The sequence below is a fragment of the Mesoplodon mirus genome, assembly GCF_964341445.2.
Source record: "Mesoplodon mirus genome assembly, chromosome: 8".
Lineage (NCBI taxonomy): Eukaryota > Metazoa > Chordata > Mammalia > Artiodactyla > Ziphiidae > Mesoplodon > Mesoplodon mirus.
The window spans coordinates 92,104,546-92,118,671 of record NC_138984.1 but is presented as its reverse complement, the minus strand read 5'-3'; positions in this window follow the sequence as shown (position 1 = coordinate 92,118,671).

Here is a 14,126-nt window from a genome sequence, read left to right as displayed (position 1 = left end):
TTCAGAGTCTGAACTTGATTTTATCTGGTTGCTAAGGATGTGGACAAGGTCAGGATGGAGGAAGAGAGGGAAGGAAACTGAAACATTGCTCTTCAGTTGTCTCTACATGCACAAATATCTTATAGGCCTAGCAACTGCTGTTGATGATGGAGATAGCTTCCATGTACTTATTTCTCTGCAATTTAAATGTAAGTATAGCAGACATTAGGTTTAATTTTCATTAAGCTGTTTGGTTATATGTTTGCCTTTTATTATAAACAATACTTAAAGTACCTTTAAGGGAAAAATGTAGGGAAGATGAAGTCAAATATGTGATCTTATCTTAGGAATATTATTGGGGAAAAAAAGGCAATTGTTGACCATGGGTGACATAAAATAAAACCTAGAGAGGAGAAAAGCATGCTCCATGTTAATATGCATTTATATCACATAACATTCTTTTTCTGAATTAATCTTTTTAAGATGCCCTTCTAATCCTGAGTAATATAAGGCTGGACTGTAGGGAGGGATAGCAGGGACCCTGAGAGAGAGGGAGAAAGAAAAACAGCCCTCACCCTAAATGTGAAAGACCTCCCACTTCACAGTAAGTGGGAATGAGGCATGGTGGGGCAGGTCCACAACAGGGCCCATGTGGAAGGGAACAGTGGCTCTGAGATGGCCCCTGAAGTGGCTTTGAAATCCTACAAGTACTCTTGTCACCCAAACGACACGGCCCCATACAAGGAGAAGCTGTTTCCTTACCGGAGAGGTGGATAATGGACTAGTCAGGGTCATTATGGGTGAGGATAAGATATTCATTATCTCATTTCCACTTCTCAGCAACACCTCTGTACGGTGAAGTTTACCTTCTACAGTGAGACTTAGAAAGATCTGGTGCCAGAACCAAAACCTAGATCTTCTACTGCAATTCTTGGTGACTTTTCAGCATATCATAGGAATATGTTAGCTAGTTAACTTATTAGCAAATGCCACTACTGAGAAGACGTTCCTGTCAGAAAGTTTCCAAAGTGAGGGGAATGTGGTTGAAAAAGCTGTGATTTCCAGAAGGTTCCTCTAAATCATTTAAGTGCCTGGTATCAGTCTTCATGCTCTGGCAAGTGGGAGAGAATGAACTCCTCCTGGGGCCCAGGGCCGGTGTTGAATAGGAGAGTGTGTCCCTGTGGGCCAAGAGAGGGCCTTAGGCAAAGCTGACCTTGTGACTTTCTCCCTGGAGGAGTTCTTTGATGAGGGCAGAGACATCTGTAGGGACTCCAAGCATGTATTAAGGGATGTTGCCAGTGTCAGAGCTGAGTTGGGTTTGCAGGGATGTAGAACTGGGTGACATACCCTGTGTTCTAATTTGCATGAGACATAGAGCTCTGTGAGAAAGAGCTTGAACTCAATTCAGATTTATAATTATAGTTCAGATTTATACAGTCCTGATAGATAAACTTGGTGATACTGAGAAAAAGCCACATTGCACAGGAGCAAGGCCTCCTGTTTGGAGTTTAAATACTTTTTGACTTAGGAATAGTAGAAAGAAGATAATGTGAGAAGAGCTGAAATGATAAAACGTAGTTGGTGGAAATGGAGAAGCGTTAAGTAGATTTTTTTACATTTAGAAAATTGTTCAGCTAGTGATAAGGTGTTGAGTGTTGTTTTACATTTTATGTTTGTCTAGGTAAGAGCAAAATAAGTACTTCTTTGCTGGTAGAAATGTTTCTAATATTAGATAGGAAAAAAATTTGGAGGAAAATTTGCAAATAAATACAGTAATTAAAATTCTGTATTTTCATAGGCTTTATCACTGAATGAATATATGTCAACTTTGAGAGGCTTAAATCCATCTTAGGATCAATTTACAGTACATGAAGGAACTTCTGGGCACCGTGGTAATTTGATATTGTGGCAATTTAGCTAAGTTGGAACTGTGTTTTCCAGAGCTCTCGTCTCTGTATGGCTCCTGGTTAGGGCTCATCACATGAGAAATCCGCCTGAGATTTGGAAAGCAGCAGTTAAGCGGAAGCCTTTACATTTGTAAGCTCCGTGTAGGGTCCCGGGCGCAACTCATACTTGTCACTACAGCAGCCTTTGGGTGGTGGGACAGCAGCTGGGCACTCAGCGCCTCCAACTCCTACCAGATCTTTTTCAGCTTTTCTGAGTCCTAGACCAGGGGTTCAGGGTGTGTGCTGCTTTGAGGGGGAAGGCTTAGGCCAGGTCATCCATATAATCAAGGTGTGAAATGGTGAGAAACAGACAACACTGGTACCAGTTTGTCCTCGCAGGTTTGTCCTTGCTCTCCGTAGATTGTTCTCGCTCTTCTTCCTGACTCCCTGCCCTGCTGACCTACAGGTTCATCACCAGATGCAGAGACAGTAACCTTCCGTAATCTTCACCAGCTCCCCTCTGTGGTCTTAGGAACTTTGATCCTTTAGCTGTCCCTTTCTGAGACATTATTTATTTCCTTAGCGTCTCCCCAAATTATGTAAGGTCTCATCTCTGTAGTAATTCCCTTATTCACATCACTCATAGTGGTCCTGCTTTCCTGGTCAAACCCTAACTGGTAACAGGCACCATATCTGTGCAACATACCTTCTTGTGAATAACAGGAGCCTCTAGGGGACTTACTCTCTGAGTGCTCTTCAAGCTACATTTGGTGTACCTTGACAGAGCAAAGGAAAGGATAATTAACTTCACAGTGACCTAATGTTGTCAAGATATTGAAGTCTGCCAGTGTCTCCTAATCTTGAATTAAAGATTCAGTAGAAAAAGAACACATTCTCATTATTATGAAATCTAAAATAAAAAGTAAGTGTTCTTGTTTTATAGCACCATTAATAGGAACCAGGAGACTTCAGTGACCAGGAAATGTTATGCTGTTTGCATACTAACAAAAAGATATTTGAAATGTATTGTAGACAGTTGGATGATTATATAAGATGTACATTTATTACTTTTAGCATAGGCAATTTTAATATATATCTTGGTAGGGATCTGGAAGAATAAAGTGTTATTTCATTTAATTAGAGTGAAAACATGAGATCACTTAACTTGGCAATTATTTGTGTCTCGGAAGGAACAGAGAGAACTCATCAGAAAGCAGTGGAACATTGTTAGTTCCTGTGTTCTTAAAATTTTTTACACTAGTGAGTGAAGTACTTCTCAGATGTAAACCTCTAGTCAGGGGTTCTTGTGGGAAACAACATACCATTTGTTTCTTAAGAAGAGTAACTTTTTGAATTGAACCCTTGTGTCTTACGAGAGGTTGTGTATAATATAGCATGATTTTGAGAATGTTTTGTTGGCTTATTCTCCCTCATCATCACATTAGAATTTAGAATCAAATTTTCTTGTCTGTATTTTTCACTCAGTGATCATTGTTACCAGCTTGTGAGTTTGATATCACAATCTCATGCAGTTCTTCATCTTGAATTCCTCATTCCCCACAGAGTTGGGCCTCATTTAAGCACAGAACACTATGGTTGTAGGGGAGCTGAGAGTAGGGAACCACTGGAGGGGTGGGGTGTTGTACGAAAGAACGAGAGCTGATGACAGGCACTAAGAAGGCAGAGAGAAGGGTGCAGAAAGGGGCGAAATCTATAAAATTCCTCATCTATAAAATGGGGGTTTGGGGCCAGATCTCTCATTTTCAAATACATTTTATTTACAGAACCATTTGTTTAAATGCAGTCCTCCAAAGAAAACTCAGTATTTAAAACAAAAGTACTCTGACTGGGGAAGGGTCAGACACATCCCTACTCCCCCACATCTTATTTCTCTGCCTCCTATGAGTAAAACTACTTTTGAATAAAGTATACAAGGTAGAAAACGTTTGAAAACTGTTGGTTCCCATATTCTCATTTTATAGATGAGAGAACTGAAGTTCAGAGACTTTTCCAAAATCAAACACTTAGTCAGTGTTAACCTTCAAAACTGAGACCAGAGCCTGTGTCCTGATTTCCAAATATCTGATTTTTCAGCTTTTTATGTGGGGTTCTGGCTAAGTCCATACTCATTTAATTACTGTTGTCAAATCTACATCCTCACATTTAACTTTCCTTTATAAAACTGAAACAATGATATGGAATCAGAATCTTTGAAATAAAATCTTTCTGTGTTAATCCTGCCAAGAGGTTTATTTTTGGTTCATTTTCCTTTTTTGGAATAGTATGTGAAAATCATGACTATATAAATGCTGTTTGATAATGAAAATAAGGGTGATGATTTTAAACCATTGTGTGCCTGTCTCTACCACAATAAGAATATGGTCTGCTACAGTAGAAGGTTATTAATAAGTGAGCTTATATAATAAATATTTATTGTGCATCATGGCAGCTGGTCTCCAGAAATGGCGGTCAGTAAACTGGCTTGCAGGTATTCGTGCCTTTTTGTAGTCCCTTCAAACATTGAATCTGGGCTCACCTTGATTCATTTTAATGAATAGAACGTGGTAGAAGTGATGCTATGCCAATTCTGGTCTTAAGCCTTAAGAAGCCTAGTAGCTTCCACTTTTGCGTTTTTGGAAGATCTAAGCCGCCATGTAAGAAGTCTGGCAATCCTGCTGGAAAGACCACATGGAGAAACCGTATGGTGAGTGAGAGGGCCTGAAACTGTAGAGAAAGAGAGAGAAGGAGAGGGAGAGAGATTGATTTAGCTGGGAGAGAGAGTGACAGAGAGAGATCAATTGATTCAGCTGTTCCAGAGACCCACTGAGCCCGGACTTCAGCCATCTCTGTGAAGGGGCCACACAGCCTGGGCCATTTAGTCCAGCCAAGCCCCCAGATGACTGCAGCCCAAAGATTGTTTTATGTTTATTGTTTTATGTTTAACAGTCACAGTCCTTTTTAAACACTGTCCTTTTAAACACAGTCCTTTTTTAATACAACTGTCTCCAAACATCTCTTTGAATTTTGTTCTTATTGTTGATGGTTCTTTGTGCTTATCAGGGTTTCATGGAGTCATATTCTTTTTCTGAGCCATTTCTCTGCCCCAAGACTGTCTTATTTGGCCTTTGTTGCACAGAGTATTTTCAAATTTTATCTGAAGTTGAGATGAGAAACAGTTGTAGCTTTCAGGGTGGCAACTCCTAGGATTTCTGGGTTCTCTATTTTCCCTTGCATCATGCTTGTAGATAGGCCTGTTCTTTTCATGAGCTCACCTTTTTTTGTAGAATCTTGTTAAATACAGCTAGGAATGACCAGAGTACACTAGTAACATTTTGTTTTGCATTCTCTTCACCCAAAGCCATGAATTTATTAGGTTTATTACCTGCCGTTTAAGTTATTGCAGGTGAAAATTTCACCAAATATTTGATCCTTGCATAACATGGGTCACCATTTTTCTAGCTCCAAATAATAGTTTCCGTGCCACCTGCTATCTGGTGCAGAAGATAGGGCCACATAGCAGCACCCCACTTCTAGGTACCAATTTCTGTATTAGTCAACTTGCTCCAGTAACAATATCTTAGGGGCTTGCAACAACAAAACATTTATTTCTCATTCACATGGCTTGTATCCTGTAGTCAACTGTGGCCCTACTCCAAGTGTCTTCTCATTCTGGATCATGTTAAAGGAGAAGTACCTCTATGGGACAGTCCCATTTCCCATTCTTATGGCAGAGGAAAAGATCAAGAGCCCTGGAAGAAGCTCCTGATGCTTCATAAAGCTTCTGTTTAGATGTGGCATACATCGAGTGACCAAAACAGGCTAAGTGGCCTAGCCCAGTACCAGTGAGGTGAGGGGGTATGCTCCCTCTGCAGGAGGAATGGCAAGCCATGTAACAGTAGTAGGTCATCCCTTCAGAAGGAAGAGGGTAGTGAACAATGCAAGCAAAATACCATCCACCATAAACATGTATATGCATTTCTTTTGCTCATATTTTCACTTCAGACACTCTGTTGGACCCAGCCTTTTTGCTCTTTGATTTACCCGTTACTCTGATCAGTCATGCTATATATGGGTGTTAACTTTGCTCTTTTTTTTAAGTTAATTTTTAAATTTTATTTATTTATTTATTTATTTATTTATTTTGCGGTACGTGGGCCTCTCACTGTTGTGGCCTCTCCCATTGCAGAGCACAAGCTCCGGACGCTCCGCGGCATGTGGGATCTTCCCGGACCGGGGCACGAACCCGTGTCCCCTGCATCGGCAGGCGGACTCTCAACCACTGCACCACCAGGGAAGCCCTAAATTTTATTTTTTTAAATTGGGGATTGACATATAGCGTTATATTAATTTCAGCTGTACAACATAATGATTCAAATTTTTATATACTACAAAATGATTACCACAGTAAGTCTAGTTAACATCCATCCATACATAGTTACAAAACTTATTTCTCCTTGATGAGAACTTTTAAGTCATACACTCCTTAACAACTTTCACATATGCAATACAGTATCATTAAATATAGCCAGTCACCATGCTGCATATTATATTCTCATGATTTATTTATTTTATGACTGGAAGTTTGTACCTTTTGACCACCTTCATCTGTTTTGCCCATCCCCCACCCCCGCCTCTGGCAACCACCAATCTTTTCTCTGTATCTATGAGCTTGCTGTTTTTGTCTTTTAGATCCCACATATAAGTGAGATCATTTGGTATTTGTCTCTCCCTGTTGGACTTACTTCACTTAGCATAATGCCCTCAAGGTCCATCCATGTTGTCACAAATGGCAAGATTTCATCCTTTTTTACAACTGAATAATATTCCATTGTGTATATATACCACGTCTTCTTTATTCATTCATTCATTGATGGACACTTAAGTTGTTTCTGTATCTTGGCTGTGGTAAATAATGCTGCAGTAAACATATGGGTACAGATATCTTTTCGAGTTAGTGTTTTTTTCCTTTGGATAAATATGCAGAAGTGGAATTGCTATGCCATGTGGTAATTCTATTTTTAATTTTTTGAGGAACCTGTATACTGTTTTCAACAGTGGCTGCACCAAATTGCATTCCCACCAACAGTACACAGGGTTCCCTTTTCTCTGCATCCTCGCCAACACTTATTTCTTGTCTTTTTGATAATAGCCATTCTAGCAGGTATGAGTTAATAATCTCATTATGGTGTTGAGTTGCATTGCCTTCATGACTAGTGATGATGAGCACCTTTTCATGTATCTGTTGGCCAGCTGTATGTCTTCTTTGGAAAAATGTCTGAATGTTCCTGAATACTCCTCTGCCCATTTTTTAATTGTTAAATTGTATGAGTTCTTATATTTTGGATATTAACCCCTTATCAGGTAGATGATTTGGAGATATTTTCTTTCATTCTGTAGATTGTTTCCATTTTGTTGATGATTTCCTTTGCTGTCAACTGCTACGTTCTTGTTTCTCGTTTCTCTACTTGCTTGCAGCTGCCTACTCCCATTTCAGACTTGCTCATATCTGCATTCTGGCTTGTGAAACCATCAGCTTTGCTCTTATTATCCCTGCTGTCCTACTACTTCTCCAGTTCTGATATGTGAGGAAAAAAACCCAAAGCCTTTGAAAATTCCACCTTTAGATTAACTATACACTAATGATCAAATTATTGTGCAGTTTTACTTGAAGCATGAAAAATTAGCTACCTTTGGTAGGTAGGACTAGAAGATTCTATTCTGCTATATCTGAGAACTTTGGTAAACTACTCAATATAATTTATCATTGGAAGTTAAATTCTGATTTAGAAGAGACAGTCACTTCTCTTATAATTCTGGATAGGATAAACATGGTCTTCTTAGAGTGTTAATTTTACTTGATAAAAACCTTTTTTGAATTTTTATTCTTTTGAAAGGTTTTATTTGTTCTGATGTGGAAGAATGTCTTTAATACACTGTTGAGTAAAGAATGTAAATTTCTGATCAATGTTACAGAACGGTTCAATTTATATATAGTTTTTTTCTGTGCACATACAAAAATATGTATATATAAAGGTATCTATATAGCTATTTGTCTGTTGATACATACTATACTGATAAGTGTGTTTCTAGGGAACAGGGATGGAAGACTTATTTTTCCTTTCTATAATCTTGTTATATTTAAATTTTTACAAGTATATATTATCCTGTCAATAAAAAGAAAAAAAGATAGCACAAAAGTCACTAAAATTTTGTTGCTAATGTAAAAGTAAAATCTGTGAATTCTGGGCTTCCCTGGTGGCGCAGTGGTTGAGAGTCTGCCTGCCGATGCAGGGGACACGGGTTCGTGCCCCAGTCTGGGAAGATCCCACATGCCGCGGAGCGGCTGGGCCCCTGAGCCATGGCTACTGGGCCTGCGCGTCTGGAGCCTGTGCTCCGCAACGGGAGAGGCTACAACAGTGAGAGGCCCGTGTACCGCAAAATAAACAAACAAAGAAACAAACAAACAAAGGGCCTCTGAGAATCACATAAATATAAATAAATTTAAATGCAGTTCATTAAAAAAAAATCTGTGAATTCTTTTTGTGTGTCAGTAAATCTCATTTTATGAAAATTTAGAAAGAAGAACATTTCCATGCATAGTGAGTTATTGGGAAGCTTACTTTGCGTGTATTTTGGGAATGTGGAGTTAGTTGTACCACCTGCCGGAAGGCATGGTAGCTACTGTAGCAGGGAGCAGTAATGCTGACACTTTCTGAGAGGGCTGGTTGTATTGATCTGCAAGACTCCCCTGAACATGTGCAAAACCAGGACAGCCAGTTCTTTTGAAAAGCAAGTGTGTCGTCCTTCTAAGCAGTGTTTTTTATTTGTTTGTTGTTTATGTTTTTTGGCTCCTCGAATTGGTTCAATTTCCTGCCACGATTGTGTTCTTTCACATATTTAGTTCTGTTAAATTCTATCTTTCTCTACAGTGATTTTTTTTTCAGTTACCCCCAACTAGCGGAAATTATGGTTTTAAAAATAATTATTCATATCAACATTTATGTTCCTTAAAAATAGTGTGTTTAAAAATTGTATTTCCTTAAGGAATATGGATTGGTGGTTAAAATATTGATAACAATAACAATAATAGAATAGCTAACATTTACTGAGAGCTTACTATTTGCCAAATACTGTTCTAAGTGCTATACACATATGAACTCATTTCATCCTCCAGACAGTCCTGTTAGGGAAATGATTCACATTTTATAGACGTAGAACCTGAAGCATAGAGAAGTTAAGTAAGTTGCCCTACCATACCTAGCTTGAAACTAATGAAAATATGTTAAATGGAAATTCTGACCAACCTAAAATCATTAAGGGCAGTGACAGAGATTGCCTTGTGCTCCCCACAATGGCCTTCACTGTGACCATGATGATGATAGATAGCACCACTCCCACTTCACTAGGGAATCTGCTAAAGGAGAAAAGCCAGCCTACAAAGTACATATTTAAGACACAAGTTTGCAATTTCAGAAAAAAAGACTGGGTTAGAAGCAATACAGTGAAGTCACTACCACAGACAAACAAACAAACAAACAAAAAATGCTTTAAACTCCCTCCAAGGTCATTGTCAGAATATCTTTGGAGGATAAAGTTCATTTAATAGGGAAAGTTTGGAGAAGCCCAATTGAACAGATGGATGAAAGAGTGCAAGAAAAGGCAGCCAGGCTGAAAATGACACATTTTACTTTGCTCGAAAGAGTATTTGGATGTGAAACTGAGATTAACCGCATTCTTTATCTTATTATTGTATTATGGCATGAATTTAATAATTTGGCCAATTTTTTGTTTTTTTCTTTACTATATTTATTATGTTGATATCTGGTAAGACATTTAAATTGTTCTATTTCTTGGTGGTAAAATAACTGGTAAAGAAATTTCTTACACTTACAAGACTCTCATTAAGAAGCAGGTTTTGTGCTGAAAAAAAAAATATACACAGTGAGAAAATCTTTCAGAGGCTAAATTTCGGGGGAAGTATCCAGCATCAGGTTCTATCTTGGATTGACTGTTTGCATAATGCACAAGGCTACACTCATTATCTGTTCTCACAGCACATAACAATGATGTGATTAGAGTTTCTGGAACGGTAACTAATTATGTTAGCTGCTATTTCACATTATATCCCATATTAGGAAGATTAATTTGGCAACAGGTTCATAGTGTCTCAAAGTTCAAATTGTTTTAATTTTGATATATTTATTTGGGGGAAGGTAAATTCTAACATTAAAACATTATAAATGTTTTATGGAGAGCATGTGGTATGTTGTCAAAAATGTTATTTGAAACTTATAGATTGGCCTTGTTCTCATTTATCATAATCACTCGAAAGATAAAAAATAATTAAGAGTTGACATGTTTGCTTTTTGATATTAGTTGCTGTTAAAGTTACTCTTGGGAGTAATATTTCATCTTTGAATCAAACTGTAAATAACAGATGAGACAAATGGAGACTGTCTTTTAAGTGATAAGGCATCCTTATTCTATTCTTACAGTGTTTTTCCTATAATACATATAAAGCAATAACTGGAATGATTAATTACTTTTGATTTAGTGAATGAAGGCATGGCAATTAAGCAGAAAGGCCTCAGTGTTTAATATTTATTTCTATCCTTCTTCTTATGTGTTAATTCCCTAAATGAAAACTGAACCATCTATAGTTGAATTTTCCTCCAGTTTTTTCCTCCTTTTGTTCTGGTATTAGTGGGCCTACACTTTCAATATTAATACTAATTATGGATTATTATTAGATATAAACAATATCATACGGCATTTAAGAATAAGTCTGATTTCTTTTATAGATTTCCTTGTCTGTCCTACTCCATCAATGGTAGCTTGTATTGTTAGCTGTAGTTTAATGTAAATATCTCCCTAGCTAGACTATAAATTATGTTCTTTGAGGAAAGGGATGATCCTTTGACTATTTTATATTCTCAGCGTCTAACTCAACATTTGATTGTTTAAGATAGTTTTAGCAAAGTTACCTTTATAAAGATTCAAAGAATTTTTAAAATATTAAATTTGTGCATATTCTACTAAGTTTGAGTCTCCAAATGTAGAGAAAATATTTTGAGACTGTTAAAAGCCAATCAATTAATTTTATCAGCATATCATTCTTCAGCAAGATACTTTGATTATTGCTGATTTTTCTTCTGAGATAAAATACTCTATTGATTTTAAGAAGAAGAAAAGAGAATATATAAAACATTTATAGCATGATATGGAAACATATTTTTCTGTATCTTCATGGGTCATTATTGTTCACCTAGATATCTTAAAATTTTTTTTAATTTACCTTCTAGGTACTTACTTTTCTTTAATACAATTATGAATGCGAGTGGGCTTGTTGCTCAGAGTGGTTTCAATTTTTTAATTGAAAAAAGAAGAGATAAATAAAAGAATAATAAAATGTTCTTTGATGTAAAATTTTTTTAAATGGAGAATTAAATGTATCATGTTGGGTTAAATAAATACCAAGTATTAAATAATTTATAGCAGATATCTGACCAAAATATATGGAAGCAGGAGGACAGATCACACAGGAGGGTAGAACACTGCTTCTTACTATGGAGACAGGTAAAACTTCATGTAGGATGTGACATTTCAAATGGGTCTAAATGGAACAGAGAAGTTAGAGAGGCAGGACAGGGGAGAAGGGCTTTTCAGGAGGAAGCCAAGAAGAGAGAAGTCATCTGCATGCTTGTAGACTGTGTGGTAGGGAGTAGCAGAAGATGAGAACAGAGATGGAAGATAGAGATACAATAATGAAGGATCTTATATTTGTTTCCCAGGGTTGTTATAACAAATTACCCCAAACTTGGTGGCTTAAAGCAGTAGAAATTATTCTCTGACAGTGCTGAAAGCCGGAACTCCAAAGTCAAGGTGTTGGGAAAGGTTTATTTATTTATTTATTTATTTGGAGGCTCTGAGGGAGAATCCACCTCTCACCTCTCTCCTAGCTTGTGGTGGCTGCCAGCAATCCTTGATGTTCCTTGGCCTGTAGATGTATCACTCCAATCTCTGCTTCTGTCTTCACATTGCCTTCTCTTCTATGTATCTCTGTTTTCTGTTCTGTATCTTATAAGGAAAACTGCCACTGGATTTAGGCCTAAGTCCAGGATGCTCTTACCTTGAGATCCTTAACTTAATTACATCTGCAAAGACCCTCTTTCTAAATAAGGTCACGTTCACAGGTTCTGGGAGGACATGTCTTTTGGAAGGCTGCCATTCAACCCACTACATGTCTTTGACAAGGACTTATGTCTATAAATAAAGAGTTTAGTTTTTAAAAAAGTTTATAAGTAAGGCTGTGCCATTATTACACTTGTTATGTGGAAGACAATACTGTTCAGTAGAGAACTGGACAGTTAATGAAGGCTTGAATTAAGGCATGTGGGTTTGGAGGAGAGAATCTGGTTTCAAAGAGAAATTTCTAAAGTAAAATATATAGAATTGAATGACCTAAGGTGTGGAGGAGCGAGAGTGATGTTGGAGGTGATAAATTTGAGGTGTCTGTGAGATATTTAGGAGCGAATTTCTCATAGCAATTGTAAATGTGGGTTGGGGATTCAGGGGAGAGCTTGTGTGGTTGACTGTCAAATTGGTGGCTACCAGTGAACCACAGCTGTAAGGATTCACATCCTTGTCCTTCCTCTGCAGTTAGTTTGGCTATATGATTGGCTTTGGCCAATGGGTTATTAAGTATGATGCAAGCTTGGTAAGCTCTTGCACATTGGGCTTACCTTCTTGAAACACTCCCCTTTGGAACCCAGATGCCACACTGTAAGGAAGGACAGGTTGTCATTCTGGAGAGAGAAGCCATATGAAGAAGAACTAGAGGATGAGACAGTGAGAAAACTGGAGGCCTCTGTGGCAAGAGGCCTCCTGGAGGAGAAATGAGTAACCCCAGCACTGAGGTCCTGGATGTGTGTAAGAGGCCTTCTTGGAGGTTCCAGTGCATTCCAGCGGCCAGCTAAATGCAGCCATAGGAGCGATTCCTGCTTATACCAAGTGGCACAGAAGAACCACTGGTCAACCCACACAACTGTGATAAGCAAAAAAACCAAAAAACACCCCTTAGTTTTAAGCAACTAAATTTTGAAGTGGTTTGTTATGCATGTGTTATGGACTAAATGTTTGTGTCCCTGCAAAATTCATATGTTTAAGCCCTCACCCCTGATGTGATGGTACTTGGAAATGGGACCTTTGGGAGGTAGTTAAGGTTAGGTGAGGTCTTGAGGGTGAGGCCCTAGATTGAAGAGATTAGTGCCTTAATAAGAAGGGACATCAGAGAGCTTTCTCTTTCTCTCTGCCATGTGAGGGCACAGTGAGAAGGCAGCCATCTGCAAGCCAAGAAGAGAGCTCTCACTAGAACACAGCCATGCTAGTACCTGACCTGACCTCAGACTTTCGGCCTCCAGAACTGTGAGAAGTACATTTCTGTTGTTTAAGACACCTAGTCTATGGTATTTCATTATGGCAGCCCAGTTAAATAAGATAGCATCTGTTGGTAGAAAATGGAATCACCTTGGAACACGATATATGGATTGGGGAGTATGAAAACAGGAGATGCAGTCATGGGAATGGACCTTAAATGAGTAATTGCAACAATTAAGGAAGGCCACAGGAGGTAGAAAAACTAGTGAGATAAACTGAGAAATGATGGCTACTCATTGTTTTGAGAGAATGTAATTAAAATCCATTCAAGTAATACAGAATCAGGAAATGGTGCTGTTGCGAAAAAGTTTCACGAACAGAGCACTATCATAAAACTAGGATGAGGATTAAAATGGACATTATATTTGACAGTTGGGAGGCCATTGAATGACACTGGTGAATAAACACTGAATCTTACGGCTGCAGGTGATCTTAGAACAGCACTCCCAAATAGAACTTTCTAAGATATACACAGTCCAGTATGGTAGCCATTAGCCACACATGGCTATTGGGCACTTGAAGTGTGAGTAGTTTGCAAAGAACTGAATTTATAATTTTATTTAATTTTAATTAATTAACATTTAAATTTAGTTAGCCACATGTGGCTAGTGGATACCATATGGGATAGCACAGTATTGGGAGCACTAAATCTAAGGAAGCTGAGGCCCTTGTAAGTTAAATATGAGAGCTATATTTTGTTCAAAGATAATTTGGTGAGAAATAGCTAAAAATGGTAATAGTGAGGGGAGGGAAAAAAGACAATTGAAATGGAGTAAAAAAGAAGATTTAACATTAAAATATTTTAAACAAAAAGTATACCATTGT